Genomic DNA, 20,536 nt, shown 5'->3' on the forward strand with positions numbered 1-20,536 from the left:
TATCCACTTTTAATCATAGTACTGAACATTCTATCATATAAGTAACATCTTTGAGGTTTGCAAATTACAATGAAGGGAAGGTAAGTTATGGGGTTGAATAATGATATGCTGTCAGCAACTTGTAGAATGGTCATCATGGACCCGATAAAATAATAGCAGGGATGGGTGTCATTGATTGAGGGACCTCCCTGTGCCAAGCCGCCTTCTCAGTACTCCATGTGTGTGATTTAATTTCACCAACAAGCTCCTTATAAGGTAGTTGCTACCGTTGTGGTTTTACAGATAGGGTTCATGCCGTAACGGTTTGGTTTAATGGAGTGTTTTTGGCAAGCTTTTCTCGTAAACCTTTCCATTCGTTATAAATGTAGCAGTGAGTGGGTCTTGCCGCTAGTTGTTTGTTTGCTTGTTTCATTTGTACGGACCATTATGACCAGAGCCTTGCATATTTCTGCTGCTATGGTTTATTGTTGGTGCCTTTGTAAAATATCAGTGGCGCCAGGCTCTCTATACAGCCAGGCATTGAGGCCACCAATGCGCTAGCACAGCTGGGAAGGTGAGCTGAAGCCTTACCTTAAATGCTGGAATTTGAGACGACCTGTCGAAGGGTATATGATGAAAGTTGTGTTTTCTCTAAGGCAGAGGAAAAGGTAAAACTAATTCACTTAGATTCGATTCCTTTCAAATCACAGAAATGTGGTAGCGGATGCCCAGTCCCCTGAAGTTCAGAATGTCAGATGCTGAAGTGCCTTTGCCCCAGGGACTCGGTAGTACTGGCTGATGTGACTTGTTCTTTCCACCACGTAGATTATTATAAGGGTCACATTTTCAGAAAACAAAATGGAAGCACAAATGTTGAGCCAAAACGTGGTCAGTGTTTCTTCCTTTGAGTTCAGCTATTGAAATGATAGTATTCATATGTCTGTAGCTTTACCACAAACGAAGTAAAGGCCTTCCACTCTAAGATAAAGCAGCATCCGGTGACCAGAATCAATGGCTAATTTGCCTGGAAGTTTTCTTAAGAATTCAATTGGGGGGGGGGGGTGATCACTGCAATGACAGTAAACTGAAAGATTCAGCAAGCAACATGGTTCACATTCTTCTGTGTCCATCTTCCTAGAGTGGGATGTTCCTTTCACCGAGCTAGGGAGGACCCCTCTGGAATGAGGATCTTTTGATCTGTTTTATGTCTTCTCGGATACATTTGTATGGCCTGCTTCTGGCAAAGTGGGGAAAGCAGAAGTTGCAAGATGAGATGACCTTCCTAAGTCATCACTCTTGAGTGGCCAGGGGCTGTATTTTAGGGTAGCATATTCCAACCCCTTCAGTGTCTCTGTGGTGTGGGCTAGTGTGAGACATCATGTCTTTACTGTTAAAGTGACCCAAATGATTTTCAGATTTCTGAGGCACTTTTCCAGCCTTAGGAAATCTGTAAGATAATTTAAAAACATGGCTTGTTTTCTCATAAGCCAGAGGGTCCCCTGGAAGAGACTGAATGTGATCACTGGCAGCTCTTGATCTCTCTTGGTTCCAGGTAAGCAGATGTGTACAAGAGAAATGGCACTTGCTTGAGGAACAACGTGCTACAGGACTTGATGGACGGAGGGGCTCCATCCTTCGTGCTCTTTTGTTTCTTGTGAGGACTCCCTTTGGTTTTGAATCATAGCAACTCATATTTACGAAATCCCCATTTCTTATGCTTCTCTAAGCATGTGCATTTCCCCAGCTTTCCCTAAATATGAGGGGGAAGTGAACCTGCAGGGAAGAAGGCCCAACAAATATTAAGCTCAGTCTAGCTATGCTTACCTTTCAGAGCGTGGTTTCGTGAGGTGCTACAGTGAAAGATAAAACAAAGAGTTTTAATTTTATGGAATAAAAATGCTGTTTTTTCCTAGTAACACATCAAACCAGAAAGCCAAATAATGTTTCAAGCTGGGTTGCAGCCAAATTTTCTTATCACTTCCCAGTTCCATAAGATGCATTTTTTTTTTGAGTCCTAGCCATTAAAATGTTCACTTGTAAAAATACAGTCAGAAAAAGGTTGTTTCTTTGGTTTATGGGTAAACAATCCTGAGATGTGACATTGACTGCCAGTGGGATGGAGGGGAACTAGAGAAGAGGAAAGCCAAGCATCTAGAAGAGTCATAACATAAGAAGCTGTCTTGTGAAGGAACATACTTGTTTTCTATTCAAGATGCAATAATAAATCAGCTTCAACATGGGGAAAACGCTGAATAGCTACTCAGTTTTTAAAAATACTTGTCAATGTATATATTGCATTTAAGCATTATTTTTTCTTTTTAGAAACCTCCCTGGCTTCCTCGGACTCCTCTCCCTGGGCTTCTGTGTTGTCTGTGTTTCCCAGCATTCTATGCTCAGACTTTCTTAATAATGCCTCCCCTGCCCCCTCCCCACCCCTGACGTTGTTTACATCTCGGTTTCCTTCTTTGGCTACTCAAAATTGTTATGCTCCTAAAACCCTTTCTGACACGCAATCCCAGAAACACGTGAGAGCTGTGTGTTTCAAAGTGACATTGACTAAAGGTGTGGTGGCAGCTGAGAGAATTAAAGCACTTCAAGATAAAGCCCCAAAACTCTTGTGTGAGTTCCATTACCTAAACCTCCTGGTGAAGGAGCTGTTGTCTTTTGCCCCCAAGGCGCATGTTCTGCCTTTAAAATGTTTTAACTGTTATTAGTTTGTGTGTGTGTGTGTGGTGTGTGTGTGTGTGTGTATGTGAAGCCAAAGGATGACATGATGGGCTTGGTTCTCTCCTTGGAATCTGTGGAGGTCTGGGGTCAAACGCAGGTTGTCAGGCTCGGCGGCAAGTACCCTTACCCTCTAGGGCACGTCATCCCCATACCTTTTTACAATTAGTCACTCTTCTAGAGTCTTTTTTTTTTTCAGTTCGTTCTTTTTATCTTTTTATAGATATGACTATTAGTCATAAAAGATGAAATTCCCCATCTCGACCACGGAGAGAAGAATTCTAGTCCCCCTCATCCAGATTAAAGACTCTTGCAGACTTTCCGCCCTTTCACCTTACATTGGCTCACAGGGCAGCATTGCTGCTTAAAATTCCTGATTTTAAAAAGATTCTTGCCCTTCCCTTTGTCCTCTGTCTGCTGTCTTAAGCTGGCATTCTCCTACAGAACTTCTGAGCTGAATCTGGTCAGAACCCGCACTCCCCGTGACAGCAAGCACTGGCCATGCATGGATATCATGGGCTTGGAATGTGGTTGGTGGGATTCAAGATTTGAGTTTTATTTTATTTTAGTTAATTTAAATTTAAACTTACATAGCTTCCGTCCTATAGCTCATGACTTCATATCATTGGACTATAGGCAAATATATCAAACTATACAAGCAGATTTTAAAAAAATCCTGCTCGCCTCCCATGGCAAAGAAACCACTCGCTTCCCTTCATCTGAATCTGCTAAGTATTCCAGCTACTTCTTCCTAGGGACAGCCTGAACAGGGTTTAAGTATTGCACCAGCCACCAGTGCACTCTCTATACTGCAAATTTCCTTAATCTCATTCATGAGATTCCTTGCCCTTGTTATTCTAGTGACAATAGACAAAAATCACACTGGTTTAGTTTTAGGGTCTTCATTGTTTTAATCCCCCCTTTCCCTCTCTGTGCTCCTCACAGATCAAAGGCAAGCGCTCTCCCACTGAGCTGTGCTCCTTGTCTGGCTGGAGTTTAATTCTAGAGTCAAGCAACACTTCATTCTGTGTCTTAAAGTCAGTGTTTCACCGAGCCTAGTAGAAAGACTGGCTTTGCATCCCAAAAAGGGCCAAAAAAAAAAAAAAAAGCAGAAACAGAAAAGACAAAAGCACTGGGCCTTTCAGTTACTTCCTTGTAAGGATGGGAAAATGTCTGCTTATTATACTACTTCAGGTCACGTTTTCATGTGAGGATAAATTCAGAAACCAGCCTGTCTAGGAGAGCTGGCTATTGCCTGTCTCTCTTGGGTTCTGGGAAGGTAGGATAACAGAGTTATATTTGGTAAGGTGGTACATTGGCATGAGGGATGCCATTTTGATTTCTTGTCTGGTCTGTTTTTCCTGCTCCCAGGCCTCCTTTCCTATGGGAATAGAAGGAGTGGCAGCTGGTGGCAACAAGTACTGCCAGAAAACCGAAAGCAGCTGTTGCTGGGGCAGAGGCAGAAGCAGGTGAAAGCACAGACAGGGGTCCAGGGCACTCTGTGGAACACAGCATGTACGTTAGGACTTGCCCTGGCAGCCCACATGGCAGAGCCTTTCCCAACACAAGTTCCTTGCAAGTATTTTGATTTAACATCTAAGTCCACATAAAGCACAGTTCCGGGATGGAAAGCTAGTCATGAGGGCATTCTTTTACTACTAGACCCAAGTCACACGATTCTTTATTTAAAACAAACAAGCCCCTGAATTTAGAATTGATAAAATAGTGGATGGACAGCAGATCAAATAATAGTAAATCCTTTTATAAAAATAAATCATTTGAGTTGGGCAGTGGTAGCACACGCCTTTAATCCCTGCACTGCAGAAGCAGGCAGGCGGATCTCTGAGATCTATAGAATGAGTTCTAGGACAGCTAGGACTGTTACATAGAGAAACCTTGTCTCGAAAACAAAACAAAACAACAAAAAGTCATTTGAGAAAAGGCACCTTTAATAGTGCCTGTATGACATTGAAAAAATATGTCGTCATCCTCATGACTTTGGCTAGTTTAGCTCATACCTAACAAGGTCAGGATATTGGGTTCCAAGAGTAGCAGCACCTGATGCTGACATGGAAAGGCGCTCACAGAACACGCGATGCTCACCACGATAATGCTGATCAATTGCTCCACTCTTACAATCAAGCTGAATATACTGTTTAATTACTACTGACCAGACAGAGCCACAGCAATAATAAACGCGGGCGTTGGGGAGTAAAAGGGCCTGGGAAAACTGCGGGAGAATACAGGTTTATACGCTCAGGGGAGTTAAGGCTGATGATTGCCCATGCATAAAATAGAACTTATGTCTAATTTTTAAATACAAAATAATTGAAGGCAGTCAAAAATAAAGTGAATAGTAATACATTCTCTATTTTAGAGTATATTGAGGAAAAAAATTTAAAAACACTGAATGGAATTAAATCTCTCATTTTGTTCTTTGTGACTGAAGATTACAATTTGTAATTTATAATTTGTAAAATTTACAAATTAGACTTTGTTCAGTTACAACCTTTTTGGGGGGATATAAGTTCTATATTTTTCAATCTCTAGTCCATATTATATATAACCTGTCGTTTAAAAACATAACAAAGTTCAGATGTCACTTTGTTTCCCAGTATGAAATTTCAAGTCCAGTCCTGTGGTTCCCTATGCTTCTCCTCCCTCACCCCTCCACTTCTCCCAACCATCATGAGAAAAACACATGGGAGGGATTTACTCCCATGGGATAAAAGGATGGAGCAATGGCTTCAGAGGGCTGAGCTGGAGACCTTAAAAAGGAAGCTTCACATAGCCAAAGCACAGGTAAAATGAAGGTAATTTGTGCAAAGTCTGGTGTGTGTGTGCCTGGAGAATACCTATCCACTGGAGGTGGAGAGTAATGTGGCTTGGGACCCAAGCTGAGACGAACTTTCTAGCCCAAGGCTAGGATTAGATCCTAAATGCCCCCGGGAGCCTTTGGTATTCTTTGGTGGTGAACAGGAATGATCTGGTTAGTGACTGGAAAGAGACAAGGTTGGATTCTTCGTGTCCACCACCAGGAAGAGTGGAGGTGGGCTGAAGGAGCAGCTGGACAGCTGGTTAGACACAGGGAAAACCAGTGGAGATTTTGAGAACAGGCATAAAAAACCATGGGATTTTTGGAGTTGGCGACTGGTGAGAGAGATAGGGGCTGTGGTGACTGACACAGAAATGGGCGTTATGATGCAAGGCAGCAGAAATGTAGGCAGGCGAAGGGAGGGGACCTTTGTGGATATGGTTGGGGTCTTTTTTTTTTTTTTTTTTTTGCCTGAAGTGGAGGAAAAGCTGTAGACAAGGACAGAAGTTTTATCTGTGGCTTTAAAAAAACAAAACTATTTTTTATCAACCAGAATCCACAGAATTTAGCCAAAGTTAAGGTGAATAGAAAGGAAATGGAAGAAGGCAGTCAAACAGTTTAAAAAAAAAAAAGAACTAGTGTTGTCTCCTCCTCGCCTCCCAGTGTGATCATTGGTGTCCTGGTGGGATTAAGGACAGGCCTCTAGGACCTCCTCCCCAGGGCCTTTGCAGTGTGTAGTGGGCACCAAAAGAGGTCAGAGTGGTTTTCTTTTAAATACTGAGGTACTGTTTTTAAGAAAAATGTACTGTGTGGCATGTAGCTATTTTAGACTTATTAAAGATGTTGTTGGCCTCTCCCTCTCCCCGTCATGAGATGGAGATTTGGAGGCTGAGGTTGGAACACAGACAGTCCTCAGAAACTTCCCCTCTACATGTCCACACATTGCCAGTACCCGCAGAGCCTTTCCCATGCTTTTCCTGCTTCCTCCTAAGATTCTCACTGACTTAAGGTCAGACTTGAACAGAATTTAAAAAAGAAAATCTGTGTGGGGGAATCTTATGTGCAGCTAACTAACATTGAGGACCATTGCCTTAAAGAAGAATTCTTGAGGATGTTGATGTGAAGCTTGCTGGATGATGATTTGACAGTAAGCTGTTAATGTTGTAGATTTATCAGGAAGTTTCAAAATCAGATTCACAGGACCATTCGGAACAAATAAACTTTCAGGACTAAGCTCTTCTGATTATGATGCAGTATTTGTATGCATGAATATATCAGACATTCTGAATACTGTGTATGAGTTATTATGTAGTTCATTTGGCCATAACAGTCCCCTACTACAGCTTATCAGTGCTAAAAATCCCCTTTGATACACGTGACCCTTATGTGATCCAGAAATGTACTTTGCAGAGGTGCCATGATATCACATCTGCTATCATGGCAAGGTTCTGAGAAAGAAATGAGAAAACATTTTCTTAGATGAGATTTGGAGTAGCTTAGAAGATGTATAGGGCCTTTTCTTGAAGGCATTGCCAGTTATACGTAAATAGGATAGGTTCACTTCCACAGCACTGACTGGCCACCGTTCGCAAAACTGAGATAATACAGTCAACAAGATAAAGTCTCAGCGTTGTTGACTTGATATTTCAGTGGCAGGAAATGGACAACAAACGGATGGACACAAATAAGCAAGTAAAAGTCCGGCAAGGTTAACTGTAGCTCTGAAAGGCATGCTAGCAGAGGTGGACACTCAGGAGTACAGGAGGGGGCAATGGTATGGGCAAGGTAGGAAGGGGGACTTGATTCAGGAGGTGACTTGATGGGGCAGCTGATTGATAAGATGGAACCAGCTTGGCCGCGACCTCGCGAGCTAACCAGAAAGCCTTCTAAGACATGGATCCTGTAGATGCAAGGCTAGAAGGCAGAACGAATCAGAATATTAAACATCGGGACCAAAGTTGGACTGGAAGTCAAGAACAGTGGTATACTTGGAAATGTGCCGGGCAGTTGCTTCCTGTGGAGCGGAGGTTGAAAAGTGAGGGTCCCAGATCAGCATGTTCAGTACCAACAAAGGTTTGAGCCTACTCAACATTCCTCCTTCAAGAGACTTCAGGGATGGCCTGAGCCATTTAGATCTTAACTCAGCCCTCAGAGAAAGCTGTTGCACACTCAAGTATGAGATCAACATTGTGGAACTAGGTCAGGAGCTTCCATTTCATCCTCCTTGCTGTATGCAATGTTCTTTTGAACATGGACTGACATGCATCTTGCATCTTGGAGACAGCTATTCTGGGCTGTTTAAGGAATGATTTGTAGCATGTTGATGTTAGTCAACTTTCCATTGTTATAAAATAACCATATAGTTGACTGGTAATGCGTAAATTGCCCATCTCTAATTTACACGCTCAGGAGGCTGTCTATATAGCAAGTTCTAGACCAACCTGTGCTACATATGGGGAGCAGCAGTCGAGCAGTGATAGAACTCTTCCTAGAGTTTTGGGTTCAGTCTGTCACACCACTAAAGTGATCAGGGAGGGGAGAGGAGGCAAGGTAGAGACAATTTATTTTGGCTCTCAATTCTGAAGGGTCCAATGCCAGGACAGGTGAACGTTTGGGCCTAAGGTGGCACATGTTGGAGCTGGCATACCCAAGTGACCTAAAGACATCCCATCAAGACACACTTCAAAGTTCTAGCAACACTCAGTAGTGTTACCTGGGGGATATTCAAATTCCAAACCATAGTAGGGGACCTGCAGGTTGGGAAGCACCAGGACTTCTAGGAAGGCGAGTTGGAGTCTTTGTCCTTCCTCTGACCTGCTATGTCTTTAGCTTTTTGTTTGGTGTGTGTTTGTTTGTATGTGTGTGTTTGAGGCATGTCCTTGCTAGGTTGTGTAGTCCTGGTTGGAAGTTGTTGCACCTGTCTCAACCCCCTGAGTAAGGGAATTATAGACTTGTGCCACCATCCCAGCTCTGGGCCTTTAAACGCTAACACAGCCATGTCCCCTGAACTCACAGGCAGTTTTTGAGCAGCACTGAGGTAGAAAATGGGGGCGTGAAGTAAGAGGGTCTGAAAAGCATTGTTTTTTATCCTGATTCAGGTTTGTTTCCGTCTTCCTTTAGTCATCTTTCTTGTCTTCACAGCCAAACCACTTTCTCTTCCTATGGTAAAGGCTGCAGCCTAGAGCTTGGGCATTACATCACTTGGCCCAAACTCCTAAACAACTCAGAAATGCAAGTGCTAATGCCTGCCAGGCTCTTGTCAAAACACCCAGGTCAGTTCCTTCCTCTAGACCAGCCTTTGAAATAACAGTGTTGATAATGTTATCTGGGCTGTCCTGCCTTTAGGGCTCAGAACTGGCTCTTTGTCATCTAAGCATGTGACATTTAAAGAAAGACTCACATGGTTTGGAAAATTCTGGCAAATAAGTGAGCCTGAAGACAATAGACTTTGGTGTGAGCCATAACCCTGACATTTACAAGTTAAGGCCTTGAATCGCTCCGTTCACCTTTCAGGTCATTGGTCCCCTCTCAAATGTAAACAGTAAATGGACCCCAGAGGGTCATAGTCTGATAGCATAAGGACCCAGCATGTGTATGTATGTCTTCAGCTTGAAGATTCTATCACACGTGACACACTGTGGGGTTTCATGTGTCTCAAGTGCTTACCCAGAATAAATACTCAGGCAAGCAGTCAGTGTAAGAGCACAGTCTGGAAAGAGCTATTGCTGAGCTTCCCTTAGCTTCACTAAGCAGACTCCTGAACCACACTCCGAAGGTTTGGTATAAATGCCTTTTGCCTCCCACACCTTTGACTTACTCAACTGCCTTTCTCAGTATGAGAAACTGATTGACAGAAACCCAGGACAACTGTGGGTTTTGCTGCGTACATCTTGCTTCTTTACTCATAATATCCTAAGAGTGATTTCAAGACCCAAAGTTTCTAGCCCCACTTTCAGTCCCCCCAAATCTAGAGCTAGAGATGGAAGGAGACACTCAGGAGTGGGGCAAGAGAGTGTGTATAATATTAAATGAGAGACATAGTAAAGAAGGCTAAGTCGCATGTCCAGCCATCCTAGAATTTGAAGAAAGGAAGGGCCTAAAACTGCAGGAATGAGCAGAGATGTTTTCCCTGAGGTAGAATTACAAATCTCAGGCTGGAATGACGGACAGGGAATGTTACAGAGGTTCTGAGGAGGGGAATGAGACTGGTTTGCAGTCTCACATCTGTTGATGAGGTCAGAAAGAGAAGGAAGGGAGGTGTTAGGAAGGCAAAGAGAAGGGGTTTAAAAGAACTGGATTATTGTTACTAGTCTCATCAACTTTTGCTGCTCAGCAAACCGCTGCAAGGATTAGTGACCTAAGACAGAAAACATTCACACACAAATTATTACACACATTATTACATAGAACAAAATAATTCAGTGAAGAGGGAGAAAAAGAAAATGCACCCAGAGTTGTAAAAATGTTCTCCTAGAAAAATGTTTTATAGAAACAAAATTCTTAATCAGTGAAACTGTAATTGCATAAAATGCCTATTATAGTCTGTCCTACATTTTTTCAGTCATTAATATCTTCAAACCTTTTTTTGGTGTACATCTCTTAAAAGTGAAAATGCGTACTAAATTGGGCGCACATCCGTGGTCTATCTCAAGGTAGTGGAAGTGTAGATAGACACATCCCATGCCTAGGTCGTCACCATGCATACTGTCGTTTAGTGTTTACCCTAGCAAACCATTCTTTTTTGTAAGGTTTGTGTTTGTTTTTGATTATGAGTATGGGTGAATGTCTGTGTTAATGAGTCCAGGTGTCCTTGAGGCCAGAAGAGGGTGTCAGATCCCGTAGAGCTGGAGTTTCAGGTGGTGTGAGCTGTCTAAGCTGGATGTTGGAAACCCTATGCGAGAACAGTGCTTACTTTTAGCCATTAAGCCACCTCGTCAGCCCTAAGCTATTCTAATACGGCTCATTCATCACTTATAAATGTCCTAATATTCTTTGTACAGAGGTATTAATCATTTCATCACATCTTTATCAAATCATATTTTACTATATTTAGTTATAAAAACGAGCTTAGTTTTAAATATCAAGTTGCACCTTCACCTTTTCTACTTGGCACTAAGGTTTGCTAATCACCTTGGTGGATCAATAATGTCAGCTCGCCTCACTCCAGGTGCGCCTTTAAATGAAGTACTTAGTACTAATAGGGATTTGTATTTTGGAGGTACTTAATCTAGCTACAAAGAAAAACTATCCATCTTTCTACTATAACATGTCCTAAATGTTTCAATTATGTTTATTTTTATACTATGATGTTAGACCTGTGTGTGCAGGAGCAATTAAGAGTGCTCACTATTGTTCTTTAAAAATTGTACATAGGAATTTTTTCATGGTTTCTGTAATATGATTCTGCTGAATGATTTATTTGTTCCCCATCCTTGGGCGGCAAACGTGGATAAAATTGAGTTAAGTGAAACACAAGATGGCGAGTGGTGTTTATGTGTTTTGTAGTTCTGAGTATCAGTGCTTTGACAAGCCCAAAGCTTTGGTGGAAGTAAAGCCACACTTCCATCTCACCCAAATCACCCAAATCCTCTTGGAAGCACCAGGGCAGCTTTGTTCCAAAGTCCATCATGGTGCATTGTGTAGGCCACAGCAATCACAGGCAGCCCTGTCTCAGCACCGGAGATGGGAGAATACGGTACAGACGGCAAATGATTGGAAGCAGGGAGGTGAAGGAGTGTGACAGCTAACATCAGGTGCTCCCACAGACCCGGGTCCGTTGACCAGGTGGAGAGTTGGCTCGACACACCTTTTTGTAAACAAACACCAAACATTGAAAACAAACAGCGCATGCATGTTTTAGCTGTGGTGAGAGATGCTGTCACAACTGCTGTACCTTGTCCTCTTAGCACACAGGAAGTAAGCGCAATGCTCCCGCGAAGGGGTGCTTTCAGAACTAGGTGGCAGACTAGATAGGAGAAATGATGACAGAGATGAAAAGCAAGTCAGTTTTGATGATAACGCCGGGTGCTTTCCCCTCACTCCCTTACATCTAGCTCTGCATTTTCTGTCTTTGATGCATTTTGAACTCAGCCCTTTCTCTTCCTTTCCCCTTTACATCTCTGTGTCGGCCTTTGCTGCAGAGTGAAATCACTCCTGTCCTTGTTTCTTTGCTTGCTAGTCTCATTTTCTTCTCCGGTTTCTTTGAGCTTGCTTTTCTTTTTAAAGAGGTAATTGTACTTCATCAGGTAATGGAAGCATCTCAGCCACAGAATAGTTTGACAGTCGGTACTGGGAGCCATCCTCGCCACTCGCAGGGCACAAGGACAGCTTGTTTGTGGGAAGAGGCGAGACGAGACGCATCCATTAGGAAAGTGTGAAGGAAGTCTGGGATGATTTTAATTTACACAGAACTCATGGAAACAAAACAGGAAGCAAGTCTGTAAACAGTGAGTCAATACAATTAAAATGTAAGGGAGTAGCTCTGCTTGCTGCTCGGGCCTTGCACACGTGTCACTGAGCTGTGCTAAAGAATTTAATTAAAACTCTAATGGCAAAATTACAGAGCTGGATTCTCTCTGGGTCCTTTTCAGCCTGCAGTGTAAATAGGAGAAGCTTGACGTTACTTAGTTCAGGTCGTTTGTCTGGGCTACAGGTGAATAGGGTAATGGTAGCAAGGGCATGCTTTTAATTATAGAGAGGAGTGCACCCCCCTGCTCTCCTGACTGGAGAGGAAGTTCAAATTCCACCCTGCTCATTTTCTAGGCTCCGTCAATGCATATGCTTTAACTATGGGATTAATAGCACTCATCCGTGGTGAGAGGATCAGCAGTCCAGTGAAATAGATGGTACTATAAAAAGTAACTTTAGCCGGGTGGTGGTGCACGCCTTTAATCCTAGCGCTTGGGAGGCAGGTGAATCTCTGTGAGATCCAGGCCAGCCTAGTCTATAGAGTGAGTTCCAGGACAGCAAGAGCTACATAGAGAAACCCTGTCTTGAAAAATAAACAAGCAAAAAGTAACTTTAAATCCTTTAAGAAAATTGCTTGTGTTATTAATTTCCCATGTGATCTTGTGTGAATTAATTCTGTTCCTAAAATTTTAATTTTAGGATGATTTTAATTTCTGCCACTTGTTGAAGGTTTTAGAGGAGGCACTGAGCTGGTCAGGCAGGGTTCTCTAGTAGAAGAATTGGGAGGATATTTGCAATCCATAGGAAGAGGTTTGCTATGAGGGATTGGCTCCTGAATCCAGAAGCTGTGAAGTCTGTGACCTTTTGTCTACATTATAGACTCTACAAGCTGGAGGCCTGTCTAAACACCAGAAGTCTGAGAGCAGAAAGCCAATGTGTGTGAATCCCCTCCAATTTAAAAGTCTAAGGGCCAGGGCACCAGTAACCAAGACCTGGAGAGAAAGAACAGATCCTTCCTCATCTGATCTGTGAGTCTTCCCAGAATCTTGGTACCATACATTAGTGAGAATAGACCATCCTAATCAATCTTTCACCACAACGACTAATGTCTCCCAGAAATACCCCCACATCCATACCCCAAAGAGATACTGTATCAAATCTCTGGGTACCCCCTCTCCCAGTTCAGTCAACATGTCTACTAGCCACCATGGGCATTTTCTCCTTTCATCCTTTCAGGAGAAATGTGTACCTTGCTGAGCGAGCGCCCATTCCCACTAGATCTGGACTCAGTGCTCGGAGAAAGGTGTGCAAAGATTTCCTGTAAGACTCATAACAGCCCTGCTAATTAGGTTTTTCAGCCTTATTGTGTGGTCTGAAAAACAGGGGCTTAGAGTGGTTGAACTCCTTGCTTGAGGTTCCAAAGACTGGACAGAGTCTGAGCAGAGGCTCCACGCCAGCCAGTCTGCAGTGGGTCTCCAAGTGAAGTGCAGTTATCTCCAGCAGCAGTAGCATCCACATGTTAGGAAAGCCGACTTTGAGGCCCTTCCTTGACTTACGGAATGAGACATTCAGTGGACTTGCTTATTCCAGTCTGTATTTCAACAACTGTCCCAGTGATTCTAAGGACAGATAGAGCTCAAGCCTGTGAGCCACGAGGCAATGGTAAGATGAGGGATTTTAGACTAACTAGACAGTGATAGGAAATTAAATGCTTCTAAAGTTCTTTACTGCTAATCTCCCTCAAGCAGGAAGTTGTGATAAAGAAAGGAAAATTTCCTGGAAATAAACTTTTTTTCCTTGGTACATACAGATTTTTTTCAGTGTGTGTGTGTTGTATTCATGCATGTATTATATGTACTTGTTAGTACAGGTGTGTGTGTGTGTGTGTGTATAAGGCAGATGTTGGGTGTCTTTCTCTAATTGCTCTCCAGCCTCATTTCCTGAGAGGGTCTCTCTCCTAACATGAAGTCATCCTTTTGACCAGGTGTCGGGGACCAGCCTTGACAAAAATACCAGGGTAGGGGCATGGGGATTATAAGAGTCAGTAAAGGGCAAGAAGACATGAATAAAAATAATTAAACAGAAAACATAGGATACCGTGGGTAGGGGAATTCCAGTGAATACTTAAAATCGTCAGCAGTTAATTTTCCGTCCTCTTTTATACCCAATACAACAGGGGGAAGAAGACAAAAGGCTGCTTTAACAGATATGAAGGAAACTAGAACAGTTATTTGCTTCAATACTTTGAGCCATCAAGCAATTAATCCATGAGAAAAACATTCTATTGTTTAGGCAGTGAACCCACCCTAGACCAACTATCCTGAAGGCAGCCATTCCCAAGGTTAAGCCTCCTGTTAAAAAAGAAGGAGCAGAAGTATACTTGAATATCCTGACCACTGGTCAGGGTGGCGTGGATCTGCCTGAGTCAGGATGTGTAGCCCTGATTGTTGTCAACAATTCCGAGCAATCTCAAACTCTCTGACCATCAGACAAGGGGGAAGTAGGCTTCCACAACTAGGCTGGCTGTCCAGCGAGCTTCTGAACTCCCTGTCTCAGCCCTCTCCTGCACTGGGGTTCCAGGGCACATACACTGCGCTTGGCTTTTTGCTTGGGTTCTGGAGATCCAAACTCAGATCCCCATGCCTACAAGTCAGGCTCGTTACCAACTGAGCCGTCTCCCTAGCCCTGGACACACAGATTCCGTTGAGCCTTTGTCTGGGCCAGGAACAGTGTGTACACAGCATTTGACGTCAGCATTGAAAACCTCAGGATGCTTGTGAAGTGGTGAGGGCTAAATGAGGTTATTTTCCAGAGTTGATAAGAAAGAAAGATTCAGGTCATTTGAAGAGCTATGGATCAGCCAGCAAGAAGTAACAGTGGATCCATGGTCCAGAACTGGCTTTTGGTAAGGAGACCACACTCGAATCACAGCTACATCTTATGACACAGAATGGCTGCCAGCACAGAACCATTTTCGCATGATAAGTATATAAGTATGAATAAAAAAAATATATAATTAAAAGCAGTCTTCCTAACATTCAATAAAAGAAGCTAGAATCAAAGATCTGTTTGCGTGCAAATGGATTTTATGCCTACCTTTGTGAACCCGAGGCCTCATCCTTGCCGAGCCGGCACTATGCAACCGCGCCACAGCCAGGCCCCACGGACCTCTTCTACTCTGTTGCTCAACATTTACTTTAGGTATTCTAGACCATAATGATAATGCCACCAGGTTTTTAATCCAATCTTTTTAGGAAAATAAGGACAGAAAGAATTTATTTTTTATGTAATTGCCACTAAGTGCCCCTGGCAGCACCAACCGGCTCCCTAATGATCAGTAAAATGAGCCGTTAGGGGAGTGAAGCCTTACCCAGGGATTTTCCCGTTGCTAATTGTTCGGGGAAGGAAAGGTAGGTAAAATGAACATAATGTTTCCTTTCTATTGATGGGAGTTAACTTAATACCTTTTCAGCAAGGATGCCCATCTTTTTAATAAACGACAGTGATCTTAGTAAATCATTAAGAGGTATGTGATTTCTAATATTCTTTCTCTGAAAGCCACAACTAATGAGTGGATGACTCAGAAGTGCACTTTGTCAGAGCCTAAGTGTTGTAGGGGGGCAGAGACACTTCCCAGGAGTTTGCGCTGCCCTTCCGGTCTAAATCATCCCCCTGAAAACAGCTCCACAGCCCCTGCTCTATCTCCTGCCTAGTGTGTCTTCTCACAAGTACTCAAGAGGGAAAGTGATCCCTGGGGTTCTGGGGAGGGGCACGGAGGCTCCTGGGCTGGTATTGCTCACCAGGGCAAAGCTGCCTGGATGGCGTTGGCAAATAAAGAAAAGATTCTCACAGTAAGTGGGATTTGGGGTAAAGATTTTGCCAAAGGGTTCTCTCCAGAAGCTTAAACTACAGAGTTAGATAAGGGGTGGGTTTGGAGCTGCACAGAAATGGGCCTAAGTTTGGCTTTGCTGGACAGAGGTGTGACCTTGTCTATTTTAACCTCAATAAGAGTCAGCTTCCTTAGTTGAAAAATACCCACCTAGCTTTGCCGTGATAGTGCATAAATCAGCTGGGCTGTGTTTTGTAAATCACAGTGTGCACCTTCTGTAGTTTCATACCTAATTACAAATCATTTTCTAGGTCCTTTTTGTGGTATGTAAACCATCTGGGTGACCCACCATTTTACTGTTTTCTGAATATGGCAGGCATGTTCTGACTTTTAGGCATTTGTATTCTGCCTTTATTCTCATCTTCTGTCTCCCCCCCCTGCCCCCAACGCCCCGCTTCCTGGCCAAATGATGTTACTTTCTCCAAGCCTTCTTGATTATTCTACCTCACACTTCCATGTTTTAAATCTTTGCATTTATTACTACAAAGTTTTTCTTTGGTTTCTCTTTATTTTCAAAATTTCCAGGACGCATGAGATCTGGCAGCAGAGATTTACTTATTTATTACTCTACGCCAGCAAGAAGTTCAGGCTCTAACCCGTGGATGACATTTAAGAAGTACTTACTGTGAAGTACCAATTCCTAAGTTACAGATCCCTGACACAAATTTATGACAGATTAAATGATTCCTAAATCTTGAAGAATTTTAAGGAGACCAGGGAACTGGAGCTTGAAATTACCTAGTGTGAGTGAGAAGGAATCACGGAACACACAACAAACCCGCTTAGGAGTTTATTAGAGGGGGCGTGCATAGGCCTGGGAAGTCAGTGTGCTGAGAGAGAGGATGGTGGCGCCAGGCTTTTAAAAGCTGCCTAGAGTATGCACACAAAAGGTTGACGTGGCTATGTCGTAGGCAGATGATGGGACTCACGCATGCGCACAAGGGCTTAGCTGAGTCATACGTGGGGGCGGGGGAGCTTTAACATCCCCCAGGGCCAGTAGGCACTTCTGCCTGAGGGCTTGCCTGTACCAGCATGACCCGGAAGTATCAGCCTTATGTGGCTGAAATCATTACAGCGCTGAATATTGAAAGGAAGCAACCAAAGATATACCCGACGGCTGCTGTAGAGCTGGGTCACTTGAACCTCCCTTCAAGAGAAACTTGCCAGGAGGTGTGTAGTCCACCGTCTGCAGCCAGCATAGGGCTACTGCTTCTCACATAGTTCCTTTGGGTACTCACAGTGAATAAGCAAACACTACGTAACTAAGAGGTGGCCTGGCCTGTCCCACCTGAGGCTTCTCCAGAGAGGCTCCTGCCCTCTGCCCCCACCTGGTGCCGCTCCTATACAAGAAGTGCTCCTCTGTGAGACCCTGGGGCCCAGTCTCATTCTTCTCTTCTTTTGCATGTTTCTGCTGGACTGTGGTCCAGAATGCTCTGCTGCCTCCGCTGCCTCCTCTTGACTTCTCCCTTTCCTCTGTCACAGGCGTGTGGCCAGGTTTTCAATCAAGCTCGTTTCTCATAGTGTCTCTGGCTTGGTGGTCTAAAGACTCAGCAGTGCTTTCTCCTGTTGGGAAGGTCACATACGGAGTCACCAGGACCCTGCTGCTGTGTTACAAGACTGACTGCTCACCAGGGTATCCCTGGGTGGTCACAGTGTCTGCGGATGCTGCTACAGCATCTGCTGAACCTTCGCTTAGACATGAAGAAGAGGTGCAGAGCCAGCATCCTTCCCAGGCTCCAGCGGGGACTGTGGATTTGAGACCCAGGGGGAGCTATTCTAGAAAACAAAGAGCCAGAGAGGGGCTATGTATGGAGCTGCTGTGAAGAGCAGTTTCAAAGGCCGTGTGGTTAAGAAGGGATGAGTACATTCTGTGAAAAGGACATGAAAGTCCAGTCTACTCATGCCCCTTTCCTTATCGTCATGTCCACAGTGCAGGAGTGGAAAATGTTCTTTGTTATATCTACCTTTTCAGACACAAGTGTTTTTAATTACTTGGTATAATGTGTTATTCTGGAACAAATCATTTTAATTAGAGATGCTTACCATTAAAAGGGGTTCATCAGCTTTCTATCATATTTGAAATACATCTAAAAATAAATCTGTTGTTTGTGGAATTTGAAGGTTCAGGACATTCCTCTCATATTGGTTGGAATGCTTATTATAAATCCTACTTATCTGCCTCCAGAGCTTGGAATAAGGTGCCCCCTTCAGTTTGCCCTTCCCTTAGTTATTCAATTTTGAATAAGGTGACAAGTTCCCTGTCCTTGAAAGTCAATGGAACTTACTTTGTTGCTTGCAGGCTTGTTTCATTGTTGCTCTGTCTTCTGTATGTGGACAGGTAGTTGTTGAATGCTTTATGCTTCTTGTGTCGCGAATCAGGGGCCACCCGCAGTAGCATCCCACTGTAGCAAGAGGCCCCTGGGAATCTGAGCATCCATTGACCTGACAATGCCCACGCCAGAGGTGCTATGGGGAAAGAAGGACAAAGAGAAACAGACGTGGAGATGTTGGCTTCCCCAGTTGATTATCAGTTAAGCTGCAGAGATTAAGCATCTTTGTTCTGGTAAAGGAAAAGACAGAAATCTACTGCTACTGATGAAGCCACGATAAGCCCTTGAGGACAGTTTGTTTCTTGTCAGTAACGAAACTAAGGGTTCCCTTCCTTGCCAGGTTCTAATCACATTGAGGTCATGCCTGCCCCACAAAACGAGGACACTGCCAAGACCTGTATCTTGGTCTCTTCAGAATGCACACACTAGATAGCAGTTAGCAAACAATCTACTTTTCACATCCCTGCAGCTGAAAAGTCCAAGATGAAGGCACTGGCAGACTGAGACCTGCTGGCAGCGTTGTCACAATGTGTAGATGGTACTTTATGGCTGACTCTTCGTGTGGTAGAAGGATAAGGGGTATCTCTGGAGCCTATTTTATGGGTTCTGCTCCATTTGTCTCCCCAAAGTTCCCACTTCCGGTTACCATCAATTTAGGGGACGGGAACACAATATATGAATATACCTGGTCAGGCACATCCAGAACATAGCACTTTGCTAAACAGCATCAGACCAACTTTCTATTTCCAACAAATGTAGCTCAAAAGCTCAGGAAACGTGGTTTGCTTTCCTTGCTTTCAGTGGCCCCTAGGCTAACGCTGCCATTCATTTCTGAGGTAGGGGTGAAAAGAAAGGAGTGGATGACATCTTCCACTTGACACCAGACAAGAGCATCCTCCACGTCTCACAGACCTAGCTAAAAATGAGCACTTCAGAGGCTCACAGTTGTTTCTTGTGAGGTTTTCATTTCTGTTTCTATGAGATATGGGAGGCCAGAAAAACATTTTGATACTTGCTGTGTAACCCATTGGCTTGCTCTCCCACCCTGAGTGTGAGCATCCTGTCAGGCACAGAGCATGGGCTCCTTAACAGGACTGCTCTCTCCAGCTCACTGTCTTTAACCATCAATGAAACGGAAGGAAGTTCCAACTCTGTTGAGCAATTTTTCAAGGAGAGAGGTGATGCAACAACAATTTATTCCCAGTAGAGAAAGCGCAAGCAGACGAAAGAAAAATTGTGTTCAAGACCTTGGTTACATCTGAGAACATAGACCACTCAAAGGCAACTACATCACTGGGCTATCTAGGAGCAGCTCCACTACCAAACATGCCTACCTCAATCAATCCTTTACCCTTTTGTAACCTCAAGGAGCAAAGGGACCCTCTGAGGACCTGGTGAAAGCTGTAAAATCCCTGAGTCCGCCTCCTGCCATGAGAAGCTTCTAATAGACTGAATTTCACTAGGGGCTCATGTGGATCATCACAGTGCTGACAATTAAGAGCACCGGCTACTTCTAACCTTGAGGAAATGAATAGACATGATGTCCGATGACTTATTCTCTGTGCCAGCTGCTGCGTGACATGAAAGTTGACCAGAGACTGGCTTGCAAGGAAAGTCATCTGGGGTGGAGAAGAACAGACTCAAGCAGATCATTACAGAGAATACAAACTTTCAGTGGGTCTAATTCAGCAATAATTTATAAATTTTGGGTTTTCATTATACACAGATTTGTATTCTAGGCTAGAGGAAATATATACACCCAGGAATACTGCTCTTTCTGACCCAACTCACAAAACAGAAGTGCGTTCCCTTATTAAATGCAGATACAGCTCTGCCCCACCTTCTGTTATCTGTATCCTCTTGGACAGCTGGCCAGACTTCACTTAAGATCAGTGTTCTCATCTGTAAAATAAGGCTGGTAGTTTTTACATTAATTTTCATTTGCTAATACATAATCTCTATTAACAGCACTAAGAGTTATTAGTGTGTTATAGTAACAACTGGCAAATATTTACTTTGTTAATATTATATTGTGCCTTTGTTTTACTTTAATAAGGCAGAGCCTGCCTATATAGGTCAGACTGGCCTCCACCACTCAGTCCTCCTGCCTTAGCCTTCTGACTGCTGTTATCACAGGCATTTCCCACCATGTCTGGCTTTGGTTCAGTTTCTGTGTCAAATTCTCTAGTACCGTGAGGTAACCTGGGGGAGGTGTACGTGATGCTTTTATCTCTAGTCAGTAACGAAGAAGTATGTTTTTTTCTCACCATCACCTTGGGGGTTAGATTTATCTAATCATCGAGCTGCTTCTAGTGATCATAAGATATTTTATGCTTGTATGTTTCTATCACAGTCTAAAGGAAGCTATATTGTAAAAATACATACTGCTAG

General features: G+C 43.5%; 1 protein-coding gene across 10 annotated transcripts in view; it reads left to right on the top strand.

Annotated features, from left to right (window-relative positions):
* The window catches only part of Plcb4 (phospholipase C beta 4), a 358,529-nt gene that overhangs the window by 223,161 nt on the left and 114,832 nt on the right, over positions 1-20,536 (top strand). The window lies entirely within an intron of this gene.

The sequence above is a fragment of the Microtus pennsylvanicus genome, chromosome 2 (genome assembly GCF_037038515.1).
Source record: "Microtus pennsylvanicus isolate mMicPen1 chromosome 2, mMicPen1.hap1, whole genome shotgun sequence".
Classification (NCBI taxonomy): Eukaryota; Metazoa; Chordata; class Mammalia; order Rodentia; family Cricetidae; genus Microtus; species Microtus pennsylvanicus.